Here is a 13,985-nt window from a genome sequence, read left to right as displayed (position 1 = left end):
TGATAACTAACGTAGCTTTTTCCAGTGTAGCAGCGCCTTCCGTTGGCAAAGTTTGAAACTAATCTTCAAAATTAGTGAGAATAGAAACTAGTTATCGAAGCAGAACATAGTAAATTTATTCTTTATTTGACTTTTGAAATCCTTATTATTTTACCCGGGCACTCTTTATTTTATTTTAGGGATATGATGATGGCACGCAAACTACAGAAAATAAATAATTACTAAATTAGAACTCCGTATGACTAGTTAAGCATCATTAATCAAATAAACGCAGGGGCCGTGCTAAGGCTTTCAAATTAATAGCTAGTTAATTAGCCAAATATCAAAAGTATTCGCCAATTTTCGAAAGTCTTTGCCAAATGCAAATCTTAACAAATTTTTGCTATTAATTTTTTCCCCATAGAAAACTATTTTAAGGTAGTTTGTTTCAGGGTTTTGTTATTTGGACCCAATCTGTTTGGTCATCAATTTGGATCTATTTGGTTATGCTTTGCATTTACCGAAAACTAATAGAATAAAAAATTCTGATTTGTATAGAAAAATTCTTTTCGACGTAATTTTAATATCTTCTCAGTGGAAAAAATCATTCGCCAATACTTTCACCAAAACACAACTTTATTCGCTAAATCTACAATTTTATCGCATTTGGCGAGGTGGCGAATGCCTAGCGCAGGACTTGTAAAAGGTAAACGTACCTACTTAAACTGGTATTTTTTTGAAGTAAACTTCATTTCAGAAAAAATTTAGATAGAAAAACTTGTAACTTTTAACTATTCAATGCAATTGCGTTGTAAACTTCTTCAGTTCTCAAAAAAATTAAGTGCCCCTCATAGATTGTTAATTGTGTTGAATGAATTTTCCATATACCTCTCAAATTCACTAATAAATGAATGACAACTGTTTCCTAGCAAAAAAATCAAAATAGTTAAATCAGATAATATTTTTACCTATTGCAGTTTCGGTACACTTAATCCTAGTTTTGCCTGTTATAAGAGAATAAAAGAAAGAAATATCAGAACAAAATAAATAAACTCTATTTTGTATTCGAAACTTCGATGACCTCAAAAACTCCATTTTCCCATTTAAATGTAAATGAATTCTTAATCCGTTTTTGTCATTTACTAACTATTAAGAATATAAAAGATAACTATAAAATGCACCGGCTGATATAAACTAACTTAACTAACGCAGAAAATACTTAGAAAAAGAACTTATAACAGACTATAATTTAATTCCTAAGGTTTTAACTTATAAATAGAATAAATACAAACGTGTTCTCAGTTCGTAATGTAATTAAATACCCACGCATGCATTGTTTATATTGGTGAATGAATTTTTCAAATGCATCTCAAACCCATGCGTTTAGCAAAATAAATTACTATTCCACTTCAAAGTCTCCCTGAAAAACAAAAAATAAATAAATAAAAAATCGTAAAGTCAGTTGTTCTTTTTGCCCATTGTAGTTCTGAATAGAATGAGATATTTAACTCGGAGTTCTCCACCTTTAATCTGAGATTAAAAGAAAGCAAAATTAAAACGAAATAAATAAGAAATCTTCCTTTTGTATTCAGAAGTTTTTGAAGACCGCAAGAGCGCCATTTCCTTATTCAGATGCAAATAAATTCTGAATTCGTTTTTGTCGGTTTCACAATGAGAGAGGTAAGAAAACTTTATATTCAAGTTAAAATGATTTCATAATTAAGTAGAAATATTCATGGAGAAATTGTCCAGAAATATAATGTATTCAATTCGCCATTTTACAGGAAAGGGTTTTTGACACATCACTGAAATATATGATTAAAAAAAAAGGAATGCATTTTGCTTTCCTAACTATTAGTATTTGTCGTATAAATAAAATTTTTTCTTTTAGTCTTTGATTTAATTAGAAGAAAAGTTTTGTATATTATTTAGAAAATTAATTAATAATACCGCGAGGCATTTTGGTAAAAGGCGAGTTTCAAAAACTCAGGCGCGATGCTTTGTTTTTAAGAAGCTAATCATTTTGAATAAATACGTACAGTGCGCCAAAAAAATGGACGACTTTTGATCGAATTTTCGCATTCCAGGGCTCATTTTTAATGGTTCCAAGGGGTGACCTGAAATATATTAATTAGAGCAGACCCAAAAACGTACTTTCTCTGAATAAACATATCTTTTTTTTCCGACGGATTCGGATTTCTGACTCCCAAGATGTAGGGCAGGGATCCCCAACCCTATGACCGCGGGCACCATAGCGCCCGTCGGTCGGTCTGGGTGCGCCCGCTGCTTGTGCCCAACAATAAAATATTTCAGCTTTCTATTTCCCCATAAAATGCTATGCAAATACATATATAAGTACGCTAGCTCAGTAAAGGTAAAGTACTTGATAGATTTCTACATTTAATTGAAGAAATAAAAAATTATCATGCAGCCAAAAATCAAATATTTTTAGATCTAAGAGATCTTCTTTGGCTAAGAGATTTGTCTTTCATAACGGACATAACGGAAAAATTTTAAAACTTGGAGCTGCAGGGAATGGACAAACATATAGCAAGAATGATAGGGACTATAAACTCGTTTACAGCTAAGTTAGTTTTGTGGATATCACATTTGAAAATGAAGTATCTTGTGAATTTTCCATAAATGATCATTTTGAACAGAGCTTTCAACAATTTAATATCATTTTGATATTTGATCACATATTTTGTAAATTCTGGAAAATAGTTGTCAGAAATAAAATTCCATTCTTAAAAAGAGCAGCATATAAAATAAAGTCGTTTCTTAGTTCCACATACTTGTGTAAATCATTGCTTTCGACAGTAAATATCATAAAATCAAAATATATATCCCGACTTACAGATGAACACCTTGACGATTGCTTGCCAGCAGGAATTTCACCATATTCTTCCAATTATGAAGGGCTGGCCAGTGAAATGCAATACCAAAGATCACATTGTCTGTATTTTATATATTTTATAAATAATTTTTATACTTCGTATGGTTTGAAAAAGCAAGTTAGTAATAATTTTTTTCTCACAAGAATATTAATACTAATTATATTCCTAAGTTAAATTAATTTTTAAAATTACATTTTTTGTGCATTATATGTACTGTGTATTATTACCTATGCCTATCAAATATAAATTTATCTTAAAAAAATAAATGGTGCCCGCCATTCGACCGATATTCTGGTATTTGCTCTTAGGTACAAAAAGGTTGAGGACCACTGATGTAGGGGGTAGCCCAATCCGGAAAATGTAGTTTGGTCAGGACGGCGCTCAAAAGTTTAGACCCCTTAGTATTAATTTTAATTTTTGCCTATTTCGCTATATTTCGAAAACTTTTTAAGCGAATTGAAAAATGTTTGCACACAGATATAAAATTTATTTATCCAGCGATATTTCCATGCAAAAGTAATTTTTAGAAAATATTATTACTTTGTATTATTTTATTTAATGATGGTCAAAAAATTTTGAATTTTAAGGCATACAATTTTTAAAGAACATTATTTTACAGGGCAAAGTACAAAATTTGAGCAAAATCAGTTGAATAGTTCTTGAAAAATCAAGCTTTAAATAACTAATTTTTTTTTTCAATCGATTTCGCTCAAATTTTGTACTTTGCCATGTAAAATTATATATTTTAAAATGGTGTAAAATATTTTGTACCTGACAATTAAATTTATTTTTCGCCCAGTAATAAATAAAATAATAAAAAATAACAAATGCATACTGAAATTCATTTTTTGCATGGAATTATCTTTGGATAAGCGAATTTTATAACTATGTGCTAAAATTTTTCAATTCGTTTAAAAAGTTCTTGAGATATAGCGAAATACGTAAAAACTAAAATTAACATAAAGGGGTCCTAACTTTGGAGCTCTCTCTTTACCAAGCTACTGGGATCGTATTTCCCAGATTGCTGCTACCCCCTATATTTAAGGGGTCAAAAATCAAATCCGTCGAAAATAGGTAAGTTTATTCACAGGAAGTACGTTTTTGTATCTGATTTCGTAACTTAAAATATCGTCTGCACTAATTAATTAGCATATTTCAAATCCACCCTTCGAGGCATTAAGATTGAGTCCAAGAATGTAAAGATCTGATCATTAGAGCAAAAGTTATTCAAGGTGGTCCGTTTTTTTTAGCGCACTATACATCTCAAACGATATTATAATCTACAATTTGGTATTTGCATCTTGAGAAGAAGTAAAGTGATTATGTTTAACCATGTGACTTAAATAAGATTTTAATGGATACCTGTAAGCGACGTCACGCGTGTGTGTCGATCCTGATTGGCTTCTTAAACGACAAATTTCTTGATTTACTAATGATAACGATACTTGCTTGATTAACGTGATGATTCAATTATAATAGTAAACGATTTTCTTGTAGATGACGTATTTTGAATTAGTTAATATACTACAGCAAAAAAACAAAACTGCAAAAAAAAAAATAAACATGTTATCGTAAAATTACGATAGTTTTCAACCTTTTTTGAAATGTGATATAATTTATTACCCTTCGCGATAAGGATTTTTTAAATTGTATTCCTCAATATAACAGGAATGTCATCTCTAACGATAAATACCAAGTACGCGATAATATCTCTAATATTATCTGTAACGATAGTAGTCAGGTTCAATTACATCAAGATTATCTATCTATAAAAAGTGTTAGGATAATATCCTAAATATCATTTCATTTGATAATCATGATAATTATTCAGCAAGGAGACTTCGCAAAAATTATCATTTACGATAATCAACAATAATAATCCAATATTATAAAATCGTGATAATTATACGATAATATATTGAAATTTTCCAATGCGATAACATCGAAACTATTATAGGATTTATTTCCGCATGTTATACAGTTTTTTTTTTAAAATTATGATTAAAATATTAATAATAACTTTTACAAAAATAATCATTTTTTGGATATTTTCCTTACCCCTCCCTCAATGTAAAAGTAATGCAAACTTGTGAAATTGGAAGATATCAAAATACACATTTAAATATCAACTTATTATGACTATATGTTTCTATATTAAAATTCCGATAATGCCCAAAACTATTCACCACATCGTTTACGATGTCATTGCAGCAATTGTCTCATGCGTTTTTGTTTGAAATGTAAACAACTGACTCTCCCATATCAAACAAGAAAGTAATTTTTAACAAGTGACCGAGCAATATCAAACTCAAATGTTACTTTTAGCAATTAACTCTCCAGTATCAAACATAAAAACTATTTTTAGAAATTAATTCGCCTAATATCAAACCTGAATGCAACAGTTTTTTCAGCAATTAACACTCTCTATGTTAAACCAAAACGCAATTTGTAGTTCCAAAACATTTTTTATTGCTCATATTGATTTCGCAATTTTCCAACAAAAAGTTATAATGGTCTAAAGCAGTTTTTCATTGCTTTCTGTAAATTCTTATTGGCTAGAAATTATGTATGGTATAGTTTTCAGTGAACTAAGATCTAGATTTTCTTGATTGTCATCAGCATAATATTAGGTAAGTAGGCACGTACTTTATTTACGTTGCTCTAGAGCAGGGGCCCCAACCTTTTTGTACCAAAGAGCAAATACCAGAATATCGGTCGAATGGCGGGCACCATTTATTTTTTCAAGATAAATTTATAGTTGGTAGACATAGGAAATAATACACACTGCATATAATGCACAAAAAATTTAATTTTAAAAATTAATTAAACATATGAATATAATTAGTATTAATATCCTTGAGTAAAATAAATTATTACCAAATTGCTTGCAAAACATACAAAGTATGAGTTCATATATGCAATTTGCAAGTGGTCAGCTATATTTTGCTTTGTGCTTATATCTGTGGGGAGAGCGATTTCTATTTTGGTTGTGTTTGAAAAAGCAAAATATATTGAAAAAGCAAATTAAAAAAAACCATATTGAAAAAGCAAAATATATTGCATAACATTTTATAGGAAAATGGAAAACTGAAGTATTTTATCGTTGGGCACAAGCAACGGGCGCACCTAATCCGATCGAAGGGCGCCATGGTGCCCGCGGGCATAGGGTTGGGGACCCCTGCTCTAGAGGATCCACTGCAGAGGAGGTGGCTCCCTGCTTTGGTAGCCCGACGACATGAGCTGGAAGTAGAGCATTTTACGGTAGAACAGTTTAACGAGGATCGATACCGCACACTCTAGGTTCCTACACAGCCTGGTCGAAGTGGTTATCCTGCTTGCTGACTGCATCCAGTAATGCTTGACTTCGGTGTTCTACTGGGAACCGCGTCTTTAAGATCAGTCCACTGCGGGGCCAGCATAATATTAAATAAAAGTTACAAATGTGTATTCATCCCTATAAAATATTCCTTTAATATTTATTTATCCTTTTTTTATGCTGACAAAAGACTATAAGCAACAGGAATTGTAAATACACGATTTATTTAGCATCAAATTAGAATAACTGTCAGATATTAAGAAACCAAATTTTAAATTTTGCTTTAAGTTCACATGTAAAAAGCTGTCATGAGCATTAATAATTTTAAGTATTGCGTTAAGATCCTACTCTAAGCAAGTAAACATGATATTATTTTTATTCTGAATTTATGCTAAATTTAAAAACAAATATTATTGTCAACTTCCTCACAAAATTATGAATTGATTTGTTTAAATACTAAATATGAATTCTTTTTCCAATAAAGGTGTGACATTGATGAAAAAGATGGTTTCATTACAAAATAAAGAACTTACGCAAGCAAAAAAAATACTCGTCAGAAAATATATTACAAGGCTTCGGAATATAACTTCATATAAATTCAGCAAAGATAAATTCCAAAGAGTTGTACATACAAAACTTTTAAAAAATGAATCCAGCGAAAAAGATTCAAGTGAATCGAACAATCCAAACGAAGACAAGCCAGAAACCACATCTGTAACAAGTAAACTTGTATCGAATGCCAAACAGCGACCTCAACCTCAAGGAAAATATAATAGTAATTATGTCAAGAAAGGTATCCAGATCTTAATAGCATCTTTTAGTGTTAGTTTTGCAAAAGATAATGGTTTATCTCTTCTTTGTAACAATTTGATAAAACTAATGGAGTCTATTATGGAAGAACTAAGTAAAATGAAAGTAGAAACTGTAATGCCAACACAAATTCGACAGGCTGTTTTAAATATATTTCCGTCGAGTTTGAAAGAGTTAGCAGTTGCTCGAATTGCTCAAGTTATGATGACTAAAGGCAGAATTGCTAAAATAGTTCCAGCTAAATTAAGAGTTCCAAGAAAAAGGAGAGTTGGTGAAATAAAAACAAAATCTTTGCCAAGAAAGAAAAAGCTTCTAAAGAAAACTAAGAAGAAACAAATGCAAAAAGCAAGAAAAGGAACTTCGCGTAAGAAGGCATCAAAAAAGCCACCGAAAAAGAAATCTAGGAAACTACCAAGAAAACAAAAGTCAGAAGATAAAGATGACGCATCTAGAAAGGAAGCTTCTTTGAAAAAAAGTTCCTTGCGTAAGCGAAAAGCACCTAAAATAACAAAGACCAGAAAATCCGCGAGAAAACATGAAAAGAAAGACATTACAATAAAACCTAAAACCAAAGCTCCGACAACACTTAAAAGATTGAAGTCTACAACTAAACGCAAAGCAGAAGCATCGATATCACCACGGAAAAAACAGAAAACTGCAACAAGAATCAAAATGAAAACTCCTGTAGCAACAAAGGAAAAGCGGAAACCAACAACAAAGCGCAAAGTGAAATTTATTTTAAAAGCACCCCGAGAAAGGAAGCCAATAAAGCTCAAAACCACACCCAAGAAAAAACCTTCGAAAATCAAACCTGCGAAAAAGTCCCAGAAAGAAAAACCTAAGAAACCTAAGACACTGAAAGAAAAATCTAAAAAGAAGGTACTTAAAAAAAAACCTCGGAAGATATTGAAAGAAAGACCTAAAAAGACACCACTGAAGAAAAAACCTAAGGTGAAGGCGTTGAAAGTCAAACCCGAGTCAAAAACCATATCAAAAGAGAAAAATCAAGTATCTAAAAAAGAAGAGGAAAGTATGGCGAAATTAAAACAAGGTATTCAACGACTTAACGCATGTTTCGGAATTAGGTTCGCAAAAGATGATGGTATATCGCTTCTGGGAAGTAAATTGGCTTCTGTATTGGAACATTTGGTTGAAGAAGTAAACAAGTTGAAAACAGGCACAGTTACTCCAGCACAAATCCGTCAGTCAGTGTCAATTATTTTTCCAGCTACATTAAGGGACTTAGCTGCTGCCCGAATTAATCAAGTTATGATGATCAGGAGCGCTGGTTTAAGTAGTAAGAAAGAAACAATTGTTAAAAAGGAAGAACGTGAATCTGAAGATTCTAAGACTGAGGAAGAGAGATTAGTTGAGGAAAAAGAGCCAGTAGTGAAAGTTCCCAAGAAAAAGCCCAAAACTCAGACTTCGCCAAAGAAGAAAAAAAGCTTGAAAGTTGGACATAAAAAACGTAGACGTTTATTAAAAAAAGGAGACGAGGCTCCTAAACAGAAAGTTGCTCGGAAAAAAAGAACAAAGTCGATCACTACACCGAAACGAACCTCTAAAAAACGAAAAATTAGATCACCAAAAAAGACAGAAAAGAAAATGAAAAAACTTAAAGTAAAAACAGAAAAAAAAGTTGTTGGCAAAAAAGTAAAGAGTATTTCGCGGAAACGGGTTGTACCAAAAGCTATAGGAAAGAAAAAGCATGAAACGAAGGGCCTGATCAAAAAACGCAAGGCTAAACCACCGCTAAAATCACGAAAAATACCGAAGCTTACTCAGAAAAAGAAACCGTTGAGAGAAATAGTTACAAGTAAGCAAATAAAAGTTAAGCCTAAACCAAAATCCAAACCAAGCAAACGCGAACGAGTAGAAAGTAAAGACAAATCACCTATTAAAGAAGTTGTTAAGCATAAAAAACGTAAAGCAGTAACATCAGCAAAACCACATAAAAAACCGAAATTACCACCTAAGAAAAAAACTGCAAAGGAAAAACCTAAAAGAAAAGCATTGAAAGCTAAACCAAAAAGAGAAAAGAAAATCAAGCCCAAATCAAAACGATTAGCTAAAGGCAAGAAAGAAGTATCCAAAACCGAAGATCATATAAACGATTTCGAACAAGGTGTTGAGAGTCTTAGTGATTGCTTTGGTATCTTTTTCGCCAAGGATAATAGCACATCCTTGCTGAGTGAAAGCTTAGCTACTGTTTTGGCGCGTATTATTGATGAAGTTAATACTTTAAAAACAGATACTGTCAGGCCGACTGAAGTTCGCCAAGCTGTCAAAAATATATTCCCCGCTCCTTTAAAAGAGTTAGCTGTTGCACGTATAAGCCAAGTAATAATGGTTGTTAGTTAAATATGTTAGATCTTTAAAATTAAATTGTAGTACTAAAAATAAAATATAAATTTTGTAATTTAAATTGACTGTTTAGATTGTAGAAATATGTTGAAATGTCTAACTTAAGAATGTCACAATTTATGCCTTCGTATCAAAAATTCAGCTTTTATCCGTTTCGGTGGGCCCTTTAAGTACATATAATGTATCCATAGTACATACTACGTACCTACTACAACAGTACCGATCCACTATTACCACAATACCAGCAATACCTATAACTGCAATTAAATAAGCATCACAGGTCGCAATAATATTTGATTTTTACCGGGCTTTGAAATGGATAAGTACCAAGAGATGTTAGAGAAAATTTCTTCGTTTTTTGTTTATTTTATGCTTGTGCACCTCAAATTTTAATTTTTATTGAATTAAAATTCAGAGCATTTAAGTTTTATGTCAAAAGATGAAACCATAGAATAAGGAGTTCATTTATTATTATTTTTTTAAATTTCTGTGTAAAACTTTCATTTTGTTAGATTTGCTTAACTAAAGACAATAACTGAATTAAAAGACGTAGGCCAATATAGTGATAAGCCAGGAACTTTCCAAAAATGAATTTTTTTGCCTCTAACTCCCCCCCCCCCAGTATTGTCTCCAGATAAGTATTTTATGAATTTGCGGAATTTCCTCTTTATAACGGCATGATACGCAGTAACATTTTGTAGCTTACGTTAAAATAGTTTTTTTTATTTACGAAAAAAGTTAATAAAAAACTTTGTAATATATTGTAAATAAGGCCATCATTATACTGTTCCAATCCCTTTAATTTAAATGTGCTTAAAAGGTATATTTTTATGTTTGCATTTTTAATAGTTTTTTTTGTATCTTTCATTCATCAAAAGAATAATCTGCAATTAAATATTAGTTTTCAGCTTAGAAAAATAAAAATACAGTAGCATGAAATTTGAAAAATGTTTAATTTTCTCATTTAAAATATAGGCTGTAATAATTAGTTTTTTTCTTTCTCAAATAATCCTTATATGATTACATGCTTATATCTTCCCCAATGAGAAAAATATTATACATGGGGGAACATTTCTCCCGAAATTATGTGTATATAAAACCTCCATGCAATAAAAAAGGACTCAAGGGATAAATCGAACCATGCAATAAATCGAACAGAAACTTTGTGTAATAACATTATGCTCTAAAGGTAGAAAAAAAAATCAAAAGATCACTATGAAAACTATACGCAGTTTTGCTGACTTTTTCCGTATATTTAAAGATTTAAAGCTATTTTGCTGACAAAACTGGTTTTCATTGCTTTTCAACCCAATCACAAACGGATTCAAGCCGTCAGTTAAAATTCCAGTTTTTGCCATACAGTTTTGCTTACCGTATGGTAATTTTACCTTTTCCCGAATCGTTTTATGATTTTTTTTCCATATATTGTCCTTACTTTGTACTGTAGGCCAGAAGACCATGATCTTTGGCCAAAAGTCAAAAATTAAATTTTCAACTTAAATATGTGTAGGCAGTTTTAATATAGCCCAAATTAAATATTCATAATCATTCCAAACATTATAATTTACTTTTTGGACCGACAAGAGTACAATGTAATGAAAAATATGTTAAATTTTTTTTTTTAAATTTAACTTTTAAATTTTTATTTCAGAAATATATATAGGAATTTCACCTTACTGTTACATTTTTTCAGAGTAATTAGTCTGAAATTAAAGTACAATTTTTCAATTTGTTGGATTAGTTAATACTCTTGACAAACTTATAGTTTATATCTTATCATTTGACATTTTACAATGTTTGAATGACTTTAACCTAGAACTAGACTTTCGAAACCTAGTTCCAAAAAGTTCCATGAGGTAGCTAAACTTTTTCTGTTGTTGTCTTCTTTTATGTTTCTTCTTTCGAAAAAACCTGCCCCAATTTGCCCGTATTGCAAAGGTGGACTAAATAAACCGAAAAACAAAAATTATGTTTTTTTTCTTCATGTTTTCGCGTTATTTCGTAACTAATTCGCTTTATTTTGTAATATTACTTCGGAAATATAATTTACTTTTCATTATTAATATAAAATTACGAAAATTATTATATTTTCATTGCTATATTTAATTATTTAAACGTACTATATCATTTTTTAAATTTTTGCTCGCTATATTTCAACCGCCATTTTGTTTTCTGGGGTATTTTGAGTGTATTTCAAAATTTCAACTATGAATTCAATTTACGTGCGCATAAAAAACCCCAAATTTTGAAACAAATTTTATCGAAATGCTAATTTTGGCCACGAAACTTTGGATGCTGAACACAGTATAAACGAAACTGCGATTCTGCTTTATAATCTAATTGACACTTTGCCTGATTATTATCTTACTTTAGATATAATATTTTGGTAAGTTAAATTGCGGATGAGCAAGGTGGCTCATTAAAGTTTTAAACGCTTTTCTACTTAGAAACGATTTCAATTTGTAAGACTTTTAAAATAAAGGTAGTTCCAGACGTTTATTCATAATAAAGCTCTGCTCTACAGCCACGGTGGTTCATGTGACACAGCGTTTGTCTTCCAATGAGATGACCCAGATTTAAATTCTAGCAATGACTGATATTGCTCCTGAATACAGGGATATGAATTCTGCTCCCAGATTACGCCCAACACAGCATAATGAAATATCCATATCTGTTACAAATACAGATTTACTTCGAAACTTTAACAAAGAAAATTATTTTTCAGAATAACCAGTTTTTTATTGTAAGAAAGCGTTGTGACTGATGTCTTTCTCTGTAATCAGTAAATCTTTCGTAATTTTATGGAAAAAATTTGTTCTTGTATAGTAAAAAGCATTGAGTCTACGAATTTATTCCTTCAGTTTTATGGTTTTGAACAATCAACCCAGGTGCTGGTTTAAAACCGTAAATTTAACAAAATTTTTTTACAGCGTATTATAAGTTTAATGTGACACACAAAAAGGAGAAATTCTTATTGAAAAATTGATTCATTTATGCTTTCAAATGTTAGTCTTTGGAGTATTAAATTAAGCAACACATCATCTATACAACAATCTACTAATCGATAAAATAAGGTTATGATCCTTGATCGAATGACAGCAGAATTAATGAGTTGAAAAAGTTTGAGGTGTTAAGTCACGTTTATTCTCACATGACTTTTGTATGACCAACAGCTCTTCAATATTGTTTCCGGGTTTATTTATTAGATAAAAACAAGATACACAAACACTGTTTCTCTGGAAATCACACGTGTTTCTACTAAAAATGTATTTGTTATGGCAAGCAAAAAAAAATTTAAAACGTGGCTTATAATTGCCATAGATCATTCAGTTCTTAAATTGATAGTAAAGGAGTTAGTAGGAAAAAAACCCAGTTATTTTGAAATCAACTACACATATATTCTATATGTAAAATGAAACTTTGCGTTACATTTTCTTCGCGTTAGTTTAGTTTCTCAGTCAAATAAACGCAAATAATTCACATATAGGAGAGTTTTACTGAAATATCTGTTTCTTATTTGTTGAAATTTAAATAATTCGCTAGAGTAAGTAAAAAACCCTAATAAACTATAAAAGACCATTTTAATATCGTAATTAATCATGAACTTCGTAAATATAAAGAAGAAATATAAAAAATATTTTCTATTTAACTATTATTTCATAGAGAATTCGATTATATTTCGATTAAATAGAAAAAAGGGAAAACATTTTGCTGTTTATATCAGAAATTAATCTATTTTTATATTAAAACAACTTACGTACGTTTTTTATATTGTCGTTTAATAAAACGAAAATTTTTTGTCTTAAAATCAAAATTAATACTTAATATTACATATATAGTTTTCAATCTAAAGTAATTTTCAATTTAGTAAATTTTTCATTTAAGGATAAGTTACCAATTTCGTTAAAATAGAAAAAAAAAGGATATTTATGTCGTTTTTGACCACATCAGAAATCAATCATTTCTATTTGAAATCATTTTTCTTCATTATATTCGCCCTAACAAAAGAACAATATAACTTTAATGTTGTTATCGTTTTCAACCTAAATCAAATCTCATCACCAAATTATAGCTAACTCAAACTTTATTTTTATTTATTCAAAGCTAGAAAAAGACAAATAGCTCTAAAAACTAGTCATTGAACTTCTGTAACTATCGTTTCAGAAATCTGACCAATTGCGTAACTCAAAAATATAAATAACCCACATTTTATTACTTATTACAAATACATATTATTTAATTAAAAGAAAATCTTTCAAGATAATATTTGTGTAGGTATATGTTACCGGTAAAGCTGAAATATGGCTATATTAACAATGCCTATTCATTGTCAAATGGCATGCATTACATACACGCCACATTTTAGTAGTATTGAACGCAATGACAAAGATGATTTCCAATTTTCAGCTGATTTATTAGTTTGATTCGTTATGATTCATTAGTATTAGTTGAAAATAATTTCAAACTTCTAACAATGGGTACACATTTTTATTTTGCTTTTTTTAAAAAGAAAGATAATTTTTATCAATCACCATTGTAATGAAAAATATCAAGAATTATGACGTAAATTCCTGGCAGGGATGTATGAGCTATAGCCGGATATTCGCAATCCCGGTAGT

The 13,985-nt window shown here is 30.3% G+C and overlaps 1 protein-coding gene across 8 annotated transcripts in view; it reads right to left on the bottom strand.

The window, feature by feature from the left end:
* The window catches only part of Ac3 (Adenylate cyclase 3), a 275,553-nt gene that overhangs the window by 181,409 nt on the left and 80,159 nt on the right, over positions 1-13,985 (bottom strand). The gene's annotated exons all lie outside the window — the stretch shown is intronic.

The sequence above is a fragment of the Parasteatoda tepidariorum genome, chromosome 5 (genome assembly GCF_982258835.1).
Source record: "Parasteatoda tepidariorum strain Cologne lab strain chromosome 5, Ptep-v5.0, whole genome shotgun sequence".
Taxonomy (NCBI): Eukaryota; Metazoa; Arthropoda; class Arachnida; order Araneae; family Theridiidae; genus Parasteatoda; species Parasteatoda tepidariorum.
The sequence above is the reverse complement of the archived record's forward strand: the minus strand, read 5'-3'. Positions and strand labels throughout refer to the sequence as shown.